This window comes from Podarcis liolepis, assembly GCF_965112155.1.
Source record: "Podarcis liolepis genome assembly, chromosome: 9".
Taxonomy (NCBI): Eukaryota; Metazoa; Chordata; class Lepidosauria; order Squamata; family Lacertidae; genus Podarcis; species Podarcis liolepis.
Window position 1 is genome coordinate 53,892,284 of NC_139564.1, and position 15,418 is coordinate 53,907,701.

At 43.2% G+C, this 15,418-nt stretch overlaps 1 protein-coding gene across 4 annotated transcripts in view; it reads right to left on the reverse strand.

The window, feature by feature from the left end:
• Positions 1-15,418, reverse strand: part of LNX1 (ligand of numb-protein X 1) — a 118,256-nt gene that overhangs the window by 77,661 nt on the left and 25,177 nt on the right. For 2 of the 4 annotated variants that reach the window (XM_083459883.1, XM_083459887.1), the window contains exon 2: positions 14,030-14,178. The gene's annotated coding sequence lies outside the window, so the exon portion shown is untranslated. Of the gene's footprint in view, positions 1-1,018; positions 1,308-14,029; positions 14,248-15,418 lie in introns of those variants that run through there. The other 2 variants (XM_083459886.1, XM_083459884.1) reach the window with 2 other exon arrangements.

Sequence of the window (15,418 nt, forward strand, 5' to 3'; positions counted from 1 at the left end):
CTCCCCACCCCCATTTTATCCAACCTATCAGGTAGGTTGGGCTGAGAGGCCCCAAGGTCACCCAATGAGCTTCATGACTGATCTCCCAGGTCCTAGTCAACACTCCACACTGGATCTGAATTTTAATTTGGAAATGTCCATGCAGTTTTAGGAAATAATTGTTTCTTCGACAAAGGTTTCAGTAAAATCGCACCATGTGTTTTCAGCATTTGTGTATGAGAGAGAAAAGGGGGGGAGGGAGTATATGCGCCCTAGTTTTTGTTTGCAATCATATGCACACTTCCCTGGGAGTCAACCCCATTGAACACAGCAAGACTTCCTTCCAAAGGATTACAATGTGCCTACATATGAATCCAATACAAAGCAATGCAAGTTTCCACAGACACCTTGTAAACCTTACAACAAACCAGTCTCAGCTGCAACAACTTAACTCTCCATTCTTTTTATATTTTTTTAAAAAAACCTTTGACACATCTAAGCCCATCAAGTCCATTTTGTGCATTCTAAACACTCAGTCATAGTCACAGACAACAGAGGTACAGGATGTTTAAAAAATAGACATGCTAAAATGGTAAAAATAATACTAAAAAATAGTAAAATGGTAAAAAATATGGTCATGGTAAAAAATATAGCAATGGTAAAATATTTTTATTTCACACAAATCCTCTGCCACAGTTCCCACATGTATATACAACCCAGTCATTAGCACACGATTAGAAACAGCCCCACCCCAATCATTATTATTAGTAGTGAATTTATTACTTGCCATTCTCCAGAAGCTCCCAGGGCAGGTTATACAACAATTTAAAATTCAGTATTCAAAGCAGTTAAAACAAATTGCATTTACAGGAATAGCAACCAGATGCTGTTTTCTCATGGAAGCAGGCTCCAACATGTGTATTCTTAGATGGAGGGCCAAGTCCATGTGCCAACATGTGCTACATGTTCAGTCCCCCAGCCAGTGGTGTAGAAGCTACACTGAGCCCATGCTCTGCATCTTACAGAGGAGAAGGCTTACCTTGTCTCTAGCTGTATTCCATATAGCAATGTCCTGCGGCAGTTCACACATATTTCAAAAGACCAGTGACTTCAGAGTATTTCACCTTCCAAAAAGAGCGCTCTCCGACCTTTCCTACTTCTTGAGTAACCTAATCAACATAAGCTTTGACAGATACTTTCTTGACTGCTTCTGAAGGCAAGAAAAGTCCTGTCCCAAGAGGCTGATCAACAGCAAGACAGACGTGAACTTACTGCTTCACCGGCATGCTTCTCACCTATACATCAGGAGCCAGTCATGTGGTGTAAACCAAGTCAGGTGCCTGATCTCTCCTGAACTACTCCTCAAAGTATGTACTCCTCCTAATTGCCCTCATAAATGCAACGGCACTGCCTGCAATAAATCTTATTATGCAAATGCGTAGGGCTAGAGAGTGCAAATTGCTTGACTGCCACTTAAGTTGTCCCTCTGAATGTTCAGGCAGAGGTTTTTTTCCCCAGGCAGTCCGGTCACATCATAAAGATCCAAGGACACAGTTGTATTGATCTGGAAATATGACTTTTGGGCAGTTAATAAAGATCACTCAAGGTGCACTAGTTGGGATCTGAGAAACCAGGTTCAGGTCCTCATTCAGCCGTGAGGCTCTCTGGGTGGCCTTGAGCAATTCAATTCCCCCCCCCCCCCAAAAAAAATTTGACCCTGCAGGATTGCTCTTAAACTAGGGTTACCAGACGTCCCCATTTCCTGGGGATTTGCAAATAAGTCCCCAAACAAATTCCATTCCCAGAATGTCCCCAGATTCCATCTAATGTCCCCAGGAAATGCAGCAGCAGCAGTCTCAGCAGCCTGGAGCAGTTAGCTCTGGCGGGCCTCAGGAGCTGCTTAGAAGTCCCCATAAGATGGTGGTGCAGGGGCTCAAAGATGCAGCTTCCAGGCTGCCTCCACCTTCCCTGACCCCAGCAACTAAGCTGTGAAGGGAGGCTTCATGCTACCTATCAGAGCAGCCTCCCAACTCCTACTTGCGTGCAAGCAGGAGCGGGGCAGGGATCTCTCAGCTGTGAAGGGAGGCTTCACGCTGCCTATCAGAGCTTGCCTGCAAGCAGGAGGGGGCAGGAATCTCTCAGTTAGGCAATGGGAAGCCTCCCTTCCCAGCTGAGGGATCCCCACCCCCTCCTGCTTGCACGCAAGTAGGAATGGGATTGGGGCTGTTCCGATGGGAGAGGAGGCATAGTGGGTGCTGCAGGGAACCACAATGATAATGTAGTGAATTGGGCAGAATGGAAAGTGAGAGTTGGGTGCCAAATTTTGGCCTTGTATGGGGCACCATTGAAATGTGAAAGGCCCTGTTTCCATTGAATTAAGTGGAATTTCTGAATAAGCAAGGATAGGATCAAATTACAAGCTTAAAATGAGGTGTGGATGAGCCCCAAGTATGGAAGAGCCCTAAGGCAAGTTATTGGGGACTCCTATTTTGAAGATGGGGAATAAAGTTGGGGAAGGAAGACTCCATTGTCATGGACATACACATAGAGCTAAGCTGGACCTGTCAAAAACCTGATAGATACATTTTTAGACTTATGACTACCAAGGTCAGCAGTGGGAAGATGCCTGTTAACTGAACTCAGAAGATTGGAAAGCCAATTAAGACTAAGACATAATTAGAGAGATATCTTATTATATAATTGTGGGAACAAAGAAGCCATCGCGTAATTGGAAAAATGAAATCTACAAAGCTTAAAATTAACATTATAGAGTACATTTTATTTAAAGCACCGCCTATTATGTTTTCTCAGTTCATTGGTTTAACTGCTCTAGACATGTTCTCCTCCAGCCATTTTTACAAAGGGATATTACTGGTCTCTCTGTATCACATGCGTTTCCTTAATCTACTTTATGGCAGCTAGTTTAATGGGAGATGCCTGAATTTAAAACTAAGCTATCAGTACCCTCCTGATATATCTAGTTACTAAGAAAATTAATATTTTACCATACTCCAAAATTCCTTAAAGGTTTAACTAATGACACATCCCAAACTCTTATTCAGTAGGGGTTCTTTTTTTGAACACAGCTGGCCAGCTAATCAGTAGCACTCAGTGCAGTCATGTTGCTTCCCAGGAGGGAATAATCAAACAGAATTGCCATTCATTTCAACATATCCAATAGACCAAAAAGCAGGAAGAAGTACAGGCAAGGGTGCATCTGACAGATACATTTCAGTCAAATTAGGGGATGTGTGTCTAGCTGAGCAATGGAAGCTTTCTCATGATTTTGAAAGCAAAACTTGTTAGGAATATATCTGATGAGCACATGGCAAGGACTGATGCAAGAGTGCAAGGAGGAGGAAGGAAATCAGGAATTTGTAGCCATGCAACACAGCAGGGATATTTAGGGACTCGAAAATCCTTTCTCTGACCACTAGAGGTCCTGCCCATGGCCCCCTGAGAATCCAAGAACTGAGACTGGCACTATAACTCCGAGAATCCCCTGGTGGGGTGGGGAGGATTAAAGTGAAAGCCAAGCTCTGTAGGCAACCAAATTCTACGCTAAATTTCCATGCCTCTACAGCAAAGCTTGTTGACAGGCATGAAAAATGGGAACATCCCTTCCTTAAACCAAATTCATTCTGTTCTACAAGCTATTTTTGTTCATTCAAATTGAATCAAGTCCATAAAACAAATAAAAGAAAACCCAGCGTTTAAAAAAATCCAGCAGTTTGGCCAAGCCAAAAGGCACACACATGTAAATAAAAATGGAGCCAGCACAGGATTTTCGTCCCATGGGGTGAACTTGGCATTCCTCTACCTCCTCTCTTCGGATGACATAAATACTTGCCTCCTAAGGGGGCCATATGTAAAAGATTGTTATGCAAGCTACATCTGCTGAAACCCCCTCTTCTGCCTAAGGACCATCTTCAAATTGTCCCATTTTCTTGATCGTATTGCCTTTTCCTGTGTGCTTCTCATGGCTGTCCAACTTTAAATTGTTTGCATAAATGTGCCATTACGCATTTCTGGTGCCTTTCTTGATTGGTTTTAAAATTTGGTTGTTTGCTTCAAACTGGAACACTGCACAGCCCCTCCTGCTTTGAGCAAGCCAGACTTGCTCTTCCTGAACTTGATCCTCAAGAGAAGATTGAGCATGTGACAACAAATATAGTCAGTAGCCTTTCAGTTAACAGTAGCAGGGAGCTCCTCAGTCTACATGTGTCTGCAGTACAAGAACCAACCTAACACTGCTTAACTGCCTGAGCAACCAACAGGGCACCAAAGAACCAGGGGGAGATGACTCTGAATGGGCAAACAAACAACAAAAACCCTGAAAAGTAGCTTTTCTCAGAAATGTTGCATAATAACTGCGTGGGTTTGTGTGGCACAATGTTTTGCTTGGGGCACTATTTAAGCAAGGCCTACGTAATTCACTCACAGCTGTCGGACTTGACAGCAAAGCCACCAACACAAAGCCTTCCCAGTAATAACTTGGTGCCAATCCATCATTGCATGGTTTTAGGTGAAGCATAACTTTAATGCAATGCATGAGTGAGCTTATGGTGGAATCACTGTTCATAGATTGTGGGGGGAGAGAGAGAAACAAGGGTGGGGTGAGGAGGAGATGTGTGAAACCTTTTGCATATTTTCTTTTAGTTTGGCAAAATGTAGCCAGAAGCAGTTTTATTTTCATCTTCAGCTGGCTCAGTTTATATAGAGAAGCCAGCTGGCTTCCCATACAGTGTGCCTGAGATTCCTGGAACTCAAGTACAATAAAAACGGAGTTATTCCCCAGACGTTAAATTGATAATTGAGGCCTTTCAGTTAATTTGATTTGGATAGCCAGGCTAAACAAACCGCAAATCTTGAGGGGGCGAGGGTGGAAATGCTCACGTCCTTGCTTGTACGGTAGCATCTGTGTTGGATCCTAATAGTTGCACTTGAGTTAATGATTGATTGACCTGTCCAAGTTCTCTCTGGAATTAATCTGGAGCAGAGTGAGTAATTCCTGGGTGTCCCCTGGATGTCTGAAAAATAATACATTTGCACTCCATAGTGGGTCCAGGGTAAATTTGGTGCCTCAATTTGGTGTCTACACAACCAGACACATAATTTTATTATGTGTGTTTGATTTTTAAACTGTCGACATCGTCTGTATTTTTTATCCTATCTACTGTTGTTAAAGTTTATTGTAACAAATATTTCATACCATGTTCTACAAATAGCTCAGAGATATTTTGTGATTGAGCTGCTTATAAATCTTGCTAAACAATTAAATACAGTGGTACCTCAGGTTAAGTACTTAATTCATTCCGGAGGTCCATTCTCAACCTGAAACTGTTCTTAACCTGAGGTACCACTTTAGCTAATGGGGCTTCCCGCTGCTGCCGCACGATTTCTGTTCTCATGCTGAAGCAAAGTTCTTAACCCGAGGTACTATTTCTGGGTTAGCGGAGTCTGTAACCTGAAGCGTCTGTAACCTGAGGTACCACTGTACATGTCACCGCTGCCATATGTCAGAGCCCAGGGAACCTCAGCGAGCCTGAGAGTTTTCTTTGCCATGCCTCAAACATGCAACTTCCCAAACCAAAAGGGAGGAAAGCAGACAGTTTGAGTTTATTACTATGCCTTTCGACCAGAAATGTCCCCAAGGCTGCCAAGTGATAAAATGCAGCTTACAGATATTTTAGACCTCTTTTTTTTTTTTTTTTTAAAGTCTCATGCCTCCCAAATGCACCCACCCCCGATGCCAAAGAAAGCAGGAGTAAATCCTCAGGCAGCTGCTCCTTTCAGCCAGCAACTCTATCAAGGTTGTGAGGGGTGGAGCAAATAGAGAAGCTTTCCCTTGAAGGGCCAAATACAGCCTTATTCCTGCAACAATGCCTCTCAGACAACAGCTGTGCTTGTAAGAGTCCCAAGCTGGCCTGATGTGATGATGTCACTATGGCACAGCAGATCATAGAATTGTAGAGCTGGAAGGGATCCCAAAGACCATGTGGTCCAACCTCCTGCAATGCAGGGATCTCAGATACGTCACAAAAGGTAAAGGACCCCTGGACGGTTAAGTCCAGTCAAAGGCGACTATGGGGTTGTGGCGCTCATCTTGCTTTCAGGCCGAGGGAGCTGGCGTTTGTCCACAGACAGCTTTCCAGGTCATGTGGCCAGCATGACAAAACCACTACTAGCACAACAGAGGACCGTGTTGAGTGCTGGAAATGCCATTTACCTTCCCACTACAGTGGTACCTATTTATCTACTTGCACTGGTGTGCTTTCGAACTGCTAGGTTGGCAGAAGCTGGGACACAGCAATGGGAGCTCACCACCATAGCGTGGATTCGAACCGCCAACTTTCTGATTGGCAAGCCCAAGAAGTTCAGTGGTTTAGACCACAGCGCCACCTGAGTCCCATGCACACATATAACCCTAAAACCCTCCTTCCTTTAAAACACTGCATTTTATCTTACACAGTTTGGAACCTGCAGCCTGATGCATGTTTATTCAACAGCAAGTTTAACAGGACCTGTTCCCATGTAAATGCACATCGGGTTTCAGCCCCTCCCACTTGCTCATGTGCGTGTGTTTTTCAGATGCATGCACATTTCTTCATTTTATTTCTAAAGTACATGCGCACCTTTCCTTATAAGATGTTCCAGGGCCACTCACAGGTCCCAGGGGTTGTATCCAACATTGTCTGTACCCTAGCAGAACAGACTTCTGCTCCTCCACCTTCCTCTGTCTCACAATCCTCTTTGCACCTCAAAATCTGCTCTGGGGGACCTTCCAAAGCAGATTTTTTTGAAGGGAGCAAGTAGCTGCAAGGGGTGGAGCGAAAGCTGAATTACCGTGTGAGCCAAAGTCCAATCACAGGGTGTTGGATTCCATCCAACTGCAACTGCAACTGCAGTTCACTTTCTAAAGATTTTCTTGCACTTGCCACTTAGCTTTAAGGCCAACTCTTGTCCAACAAGTCCAGTGGGTTATCAACCAAGAAGCTGCAGGCAATTTTGAGACATACCGCAGAACACTTGTAAGATAGTATTCAAATCGCTCAGTTACATAATTTCAGCACACGTGATAGTTAACTAGGTGCATTAACTCTACTGCACTTAGCATATTATGTTTTAATTATGCTGCGTGCTCATGCGGTTCCTTTAATCTACGGGGCTTCCAAGTATTCGGACGTTATTAAAAGAAGCCTCATGCTTCCACGCATGAACTCATCTCACTGGTTAGATGACATGGAGTGTGTTTGGATGACTTGCCCATAATCACATATTCCTGAATGTGTCTTGTGCTAGAACTGAAGCCTGTTTAGGAACACAGGAACATAGGAAACTGCCTGATACTGAGTCAGACCACTGGCCCATCTAGTTCCCTATTCTCTTTCTTGGGCACTGACTTTTTAGGTTTAGGTTTTCCTAGCCCTGCGTGGAGAAAGAATCCAAAGCCAGTGTGGTGTAGTGGTTAAGTGCAGTAGTCTCGTAATCTGGGGAACCGGGTTCGCGTCTCCGCTCCTCCACATGCAGCTGCTGGATGACCTTGGACTAGTCACACTTCTCTGAGGTCTCTCAGCCCCACTCACTTCACAGAGTGTTTGTTGTGGGGGAGGAAGGGAAAGGAGATTGTTAGCCGCTTTGAGACTCCTTAGGGTAGTGATAAAGTGGGACATAAAATCCAAACTCTTCTCTTCTTCTTCTGCATGGAAAACTCACCTCCTGTCATCCCTTAGCTACTCTAGAAATAGATTGAATCATGCAGTCTTTCTTCCACCAAACTATCCCCGGTATCTCTGCTTTCCTATTGGCTTTCGTCAAGCCAACCATTTCACCACAGCTACATTTCATATTCACAAGCACAAGGGCATATCAAGTGTTCCTGTGCAAACCAAAGATGGTATCTGCTCTCACCACTTCAGATATCCTCATACTTAGGTCACATGGCAAAGCATCCAAGATGGCGGTGGTGGCATCGGATATGGATAGCACCGTCTCGCACAGGCTTACACGTGCACACACTGCACAGAGAATTTCAATATTTCAGCCAAGTCTGATTATAATAAACAGAAAGACTGGCGGGGAAGGAGAGGCAAGGGCTTGGATGGATAAAGATATATTTACATGATATCACAACCAGTGTCAGAAAACAATGCACACTGGTTGGCCTGCACGATGAGTGGGAACATGTGGAACGTTGTGGGGAGGAGTTATGTGAAGAAAGTCTGCAAATGGGTTTGCAGGATGGGTGGCTGCCATGACAGGATTGTCTTCACATAGCCACTGACTAATGCCTGAGCTACCTCAGAGTACTCCATACTTGAGCTTGAAAGCTAGAGGTCTAAGTGGGTGACACATTACAAACTGACACATGAATATGCCTTGTACACATGGAGAGCAAGTAGCTAAGTAGACCAATTCTATTTATGTAAACAGCTTTGTGTCAATCCACAACCAGTCACTGCCATTTAACGTCTTGAAGTGGTATGAAAGACTCTTGACACAGTGGGAACAACCCACATGCCAATGCCCACTGTGTGTGTGTTTTGTCTGTCATGTGCAACAGTCACGAGTCATGGAGGCTGTTCTGAGCAATTTTTTAAAACCTTTTTTCCTGAGCAATTTCCACCCAATTACTCCTATATATAGTCCAACTCTTAAAATTTGGCTACATTTAACACTCACCATGTCAGAGGTTGTCAAACTCTGCCTGTTTGGAATTCTGAGGGTGCCCTCCAATCATCTGTCACTCGAGGAAAGCTTGGCTCAGTTAATTTCCCTCTCTTCTCAATTGCCAGGAGAAATTAACCTGGTGTGAAAACAAAAGTCTACAGGGCAACAGCAGCTCCTCCTCTCTAAGCACTGAGATTAAGCAAACACCTATCCTTGAGGGTTGACTTCAGGGTGACTTGAGAATTCTCATCAGTCAGACCCTGCCTCGGGATATATGAATTGTTTTCTCCCATGGTTTTGAATAAATGGCCGGACATGTGTCTAATTTCATTTTACCTGTCTAATGAGTTCAAAATGTGGACACTGCTTGTTACACGGTTGATTGGTTTATATTATATTATATTATATTATATTATATTATATTATATTATATTATATTATATTATATTATATTATATTATATTATAATTAATTATTATTATTATTATTTTATTATTATTATTTAATAATAATAATAATAATGCTTTACTTTTTGTACCCAGCTTATCTGACTGGGTAGCTTCCAACATGATATATAAAAACACAACAACAACAACAGAATATCACACATTAACACCACCACCACCACCGAAACAACAACAGGGCGCCACACATTAAAAGAGTCCCAATACGAATATCACGCACTAAAAGAGTCCCAATACAGGGCTGCCTTCAGATGTCTACGGAAGGTCATATACCGTAATTATTTATCTCCTTGATATCTGATGGGAGGATGTTCCACAGGGCGGGAGCAATTACTAAGAAGGCCCTCTGCCTGGTTCACTGTAACTTCACTTTTCACAGTGAGGGAACTGCCAGAAGGCCCTCAGAGATGGACCTCAGTGTCCAGGCAGAACAATGGGGGTGGAGATGGTCCTTCAGGTATACAGTGCTTTTTTTCTTTAAAAATGTTTAGGGGTACTCTCATTTTCCTACTCATATTGAAATGCTGCCCTTCAATGAGGCCAAACATAGATTCACAAAATGTTTAGGGGTATGCGTACCCCTGCATCCCCCCCAGGAAAAAGCACTGTATACAGATATCCCAAAAAGCAGGCATTGGCTATTCATAAGGCTAGATCTATAAAACACATCAAGGCTAGATGGACCAGTAAAGAGCTATTATCCTTTAAAATACTGAAAACTAAGTTATATGTGCTCTTTCACACAAAAGTTGCACTTTAGAAAGTAATGTTCTTGATGTGGGGGGAATGTCGGAGTTTTCTTTTAAAAATATGTATTTGGGGAGTTTTGCTTCAAACTGGACATTTGAAGTGTCAGACTGGACATGCACAAGCGGTGTGAATGCTAGTCAGTTTGGAAAGTTTTTTATTTTATTTTCTTTCTTACATGGGGAAAAAAGATCCTTGATTTATTAGGTGATGTTACATTCTGCACAACAATACATTTTCCAAGCCAATAGAGTGAATCAAATCTCTTATCCTGCCTGTGCATTTTATATGCATTTCTCACCAAAAATGCTATTCTATTGGGAGCCACTGGAACCTTTTGCAGAGCTCTCACATAGCATATCCATTTTCTTCTCCAGTAGACATGCAGTATTCGGAGCCAGGAACATTCCTTTTCTCAGCTCAGGGCTATACATCTAATAAAGGCCTGCAGCCGTTAACGCCCAGACCCAGAAGTCCAGAAAAACACTCCAGAAAGTACCAAAGACACTGGAAGAACAAACCTAAGTGCAAAATGAACTGGTACCAGAAACTGCAAGTAGGGATTGTTTCACAGGATAAGAGAATACTATCTGACAGACATGCTTTTTCAGCTTGTTTGGATTTATGTTGGTGGAAGGTTTTTTTTTAAAAAAAGTTAGGTGCATCACTATAAAATACTGAATTATTTTAAAACACTTCCTTAAGCCTCCTATACATTTCAGTCAGAACTAACCCCAAAGGGCTATGCAGATATGTAACACACATCCTTTGCTATATCATACGTGATAGTTTTATGTTCTGTTTTACTGGGGATGGTCCTCCGTTTCAAGAACTGTCAAGTCCAAAATCAAAAAACGAGGAAGAGTACATACCTTGATGGCATCTATGTATAGTTAGCACGGTCAAAAGCAGCCTGAGCTGGTACGCAGCTCATCTGGCTGCAGTCTTCCCCACCATTGTGAGAAGTATTGCACTTTTGTTTAAATTATGGTAATTATTTAGAAATTTGCATCTAGATGCATAGATTAGCATATGCAAATTTTGTGCGCATCTCTGCCGTCTTTCGCTCTCCTTCTTGCCGATGGATCTTCTCTTTTTGCAGATTTGGCCACCCTAATGCATTCCCACTGCACCCACCCACACCCATTGCATTTTATTGATTTATGTTATTTGTTAAAAGGGCTTCCAAGTTAATTAGGTCACACTTAAAATGAAGGGTGTGTGTGTGAAATTATGTCTGCCTAATACCATTACATACAGTAGTTCAACATGATGAAAACTCATTGGATAACTCAATAGTTACTTGGATGCTGATGCAACTGATAAGAGCAGGCATAGGCAAACTCGGCCCTCCAGATGTTTGGGGACTACAATTCCCATCATCCCTGACCACTGGTCCTGTTAGCTAGAGATGATGAGAGTGGCAGTCCGAAAACATCTGGAGGGCCGAGTTTGTCTACACCTGGGTAAGAGGTTAGCCAGTTGCCATTACTTTATTATCATTATTATGCCTACTTCCATTTACCGTATTTTTCGCTCTATAGGATGCACCTGACCATAGGACGCACCTTGTTTTAGAGGGGGAGAACAAGTAAAAAAAATTCTCTCCCTCTCTGCGCAGCGCCCCTTTAGCAAAGCAGCAGGAGAAATGGAGCCCCTTCCATTTTTCCTCCTGCTTCGCTGAAGGGACGCTGGGCAGAGAGGGAAAGCTGTGGAGCACCTCTCCAGCAAAGCAAAGCCAGGAGAGCAAGAGGGATCAGTGCGCACCGATCCCTCTTGCTCTCTGGCTTCAGCGAAAGCAACCCAAAGCCTCCAGAACACGGCGGGAGCGCTCCCACTGCGCTTCGGAGACTTTGCGTTGCTATCGCTGAAGCCATGGAGCCTGCATTCACTCCATAAGACGCACACACATTTCCCCTTAATTTTTGGAGGGGGAAAAGTGTGTCTCATAGAGCGAAAAATACAGTAAGTTGATATTGATTGAGTGATTGAGTGATTGCATTTAAATCCCACCTTTTTCTCCAAAGGATGTCAAGGTGGTGTACATCGTTCTCCCCCTCATCAGGTAATCCACACAACAACCCTGAGAGGTTGGTTAGGCTGCGAGGCAGTGACTGGCCCGAGGTCCCCCAGTGAGCATCCTGGTCGAGTGGGGATTTGAATTCTAGTCTCCCAGGTCCTAATCTGACATAACAACCATAATACCACACTGTGTCTCAAGTTGAAAGGAAGAGTGCAGGAGTAAGGGGGTCTACAAAGCCCCACAAGAATTAATAGGAAAATCCCATAAAGTTGTGCTTCCTACCACAGTTGTATCTCGGAAGTCGAACACCTTGTGAGCCAAACGTTTTGGCTCCCGAATGCCGCAAACCTGGAAGTGAGTGTTCCAGTTTGCAAACGTTCTTTGAAAGCCAAATGTCCAGCGCAGCTTCTGATTATGTGCCTGAAGCTCCTGCAACCAATTGGAATCCGTGCCTTGATCGACGAACTGACTTCCAGAACGGCTTCCGTTCGGCTTCCAAGGTACAACTGTACAGTGGTGCCCCGCAAGACGAATGCCTCGCAAGACGAAAAACTCGCTAGACGAAAGGGTTTTTCGGTTTTGCGTTGCTTCGCGAGACGAATTTCCCTATGGGCTTGCTTCGCAAGACGAAAACGTCTTGCACTTTTTTCTTAAAGCCGCTTGAAGAGGCGCAGTTGCGACGGACCGTGCTTCGCAAGACGAAAAACATCGCAAGCCGAAGAGACTCGCGGAACGAATTATTTTCGTCTTGCGAGGCACCACTGTATAAACATTAATCCTTAATACTGATTCCTCTCCGCCCCCCATTAAATTGGAGTCTTTAGAAAACAAATGCATGCACTGTATTTGCATGTACTATATTTGACAAAACAAATTCTTAAAGTGCCTCTTACAAGTATAGGAACATGAAAAGATTTGCCCATTTCAAATTTTGGGGAAGGACACAGTTATGTACACCTCATGTACACAAAGTATCTGCAAACGCCTTACACAGTCCCATAACAAATCCTAACTTTTCAGATCTGTTTTGCTGCACAACTCGTGCTCTGCCAAACTGCACAGAATCCACCAACTGGCATATTTTGGTGCCTCCAGGTGCATCTCCAAGCTCTTCTCTGCCCAGTCCTTTTGTCCCTGCAGTCCCAGGCAACCAACAAAAACAAGAGATAAATTGTGACCCTGTCAGGCCACCATATATGGCTGCATTCAGCTTCCTGGGTCACAGGGTGTGCAGAGTTAAAAGCTCCTTTGATCGCACTAGAACATCAGCTTGCTGTATCCACATAAACCTGTGTTTGAAACCAAACAGCAAATAGCTTCCATCAGCTGCTAACCTAAACATGTAGACCTTGTTGATCGCAGCAGGACTGACTTCTGAAAACGCACACAGAGGGTTACAGATTTTTATGCAGGCTACTCCTTGGCAATCAGGGGCAAATTCTGTGTAGGGACAGGTCCATCCTTGTCCTTTTTTTTACAAAGCCAAACATGTTAGCAGTAACAAGAAACTATATACGGGAAGACTTTAACTACAGGAGATTTTGTGAGAGAGGTTTCAGTGTGGTTCTGGTGAGATTTCACCATATAACCCTGGGGTTTTGCCAGCCAAGGGATATAAAACAAAGCAATTACAACTGATGTTAAGAAGGATGTTGTTTAATTAGCATTGGGGGGGGGGGAATGAGGGATTTAAAATAATCCATACAGAAACTATAATCCAGCTGCATTTAAACTGCAATCCTTAAAACGCTTCTCAAGTATGTTGTTCTACAGAGTAATCAATGTGAAGATTGCCATCTCCTTATAGTATGATTCTGCATTTTTACCTGACAGTAAATCAACGGGACTTACTCTCCACTCAGCGTGCACAGGTTTGCAGCTTCGGTGAATTAAACCTTCCAACACAATGTTACAAGCAACCTCATGGAGGCCTTTCTTACAATAAAAGCCACAGTGGAAGACTGAAGCAGGCATTTCACTTCAAAACTATAAAAGCAAGCACATTATCCAGTTCTTTTAAAAGCATGCAAATATTTGTTCCCTACAATTAGTTCCTCTGACAGGTTAGGATTTGCTTCTTTAATAATAGCCTGGAGCCCGTAAGCGAGAATGAAAGTTTAGAGCAAAACAGCGTAACTCAACTCACCTTTCGTTACCGGTGTATGCAACTAGATTTTCAATTCATTTGCAGGGCCATAAGGTACATCCCGACCAGAAGAAAAGAAAAGAAAGCAGCCTTCTTCAACAGATGTCTAGCCCGACGACAACAAGGCATTCGAGCTCCCAATCTGATACCTGCAGGAAGAAAACTTTTTTAATTGGCTGGCCCACACAAGGAAATGCATGACATCACAGACGGCTGGAAAGACAAACTTTGCTGTGTGCACCTGAGAGATTTAAAGCAACAGTGAGCCGCACCCAACCTGTCATCTACCCAGAAACAAGTAAACTCCATGTGCCTGCCTGCATACGAAGTTCAGATAACAGTCATGTCATGTGCAGTAAGATTTCCTTCCTTTTAGGATGCTCATGTCTCTTCTGCTCTCACCTTTTTTCCTTCAATAGCAAATTATTATGTAAATATGCTACAGATTTAGTAAATCATAATTAAGACTAACCACAGGTTTGGACATAATACTGAACTCAGTTAAAAACAGAAGCCAAAGCTACAAAACTGCTCCCAGTTTTGACACAGGAGGAGAAGGAAGTGGGGGAGGGGAGTGTGAGCCTGAGGCTCATCCAGGGTCATTCATTAACAATCAACCACACTATTTACCATTTTGTTTAAATACTACCTCCGGCCTTGTTTGAGCATCATAATAAACCATAGTTAAATGTTGCACCAATCTTTGCTACTTTGCTCCTCCCTGGTATTGTGCAGGGGAAACAAACCACCACTTCTGGCATGCTCTTATGTCCAAACTTGGGTTTGTGTTTTATTTTACTTCCAACAAGCCGCAATCTTTTGTTCTCGTTTGTTCTTGGCTTAATTATTGTGGTTTGCTTGAGAAAAATGAGCCATGTTTTGATTCCCCTGCATACAAGAAGAGTTAAGTAAAAACAAACAAACAACCCCAAATTGGGGTTGATGGGAGTTGTCATCTATTAACATCTGAACCATATTGGCTACCCCACAGTAAGGCAATAACAATGGTTTACCATGACATACAAAAGGGGCCTCTGTGTCCAAATTCAAACTGCCTTCACTTCTGCTACACTCACTAACAGAAAACTGATTTCAGATCACAGCCGGCATGTACAACGGCCATTAAAGAAAACGTCCTCAGACATTGGCTGCCACTAAGGGAATGTCAGTCAACCACCCCTGACTATTAGCAAGCCACCAGCTTAACCAAAGATGGTCGCTGTAATAAGAATTTTAAGGTCTTAAGATATATATTAAATGTTCATAAATGTACCAAGCAAACTCGTACATAAATATATAAACCACATGTCTGAAGCAGCACAGGAAGACAGTCCTGAAACCATTTTGACTCCCAAGCTGACCAAATGTTTCTCTGCAAGGAGGGAGGAG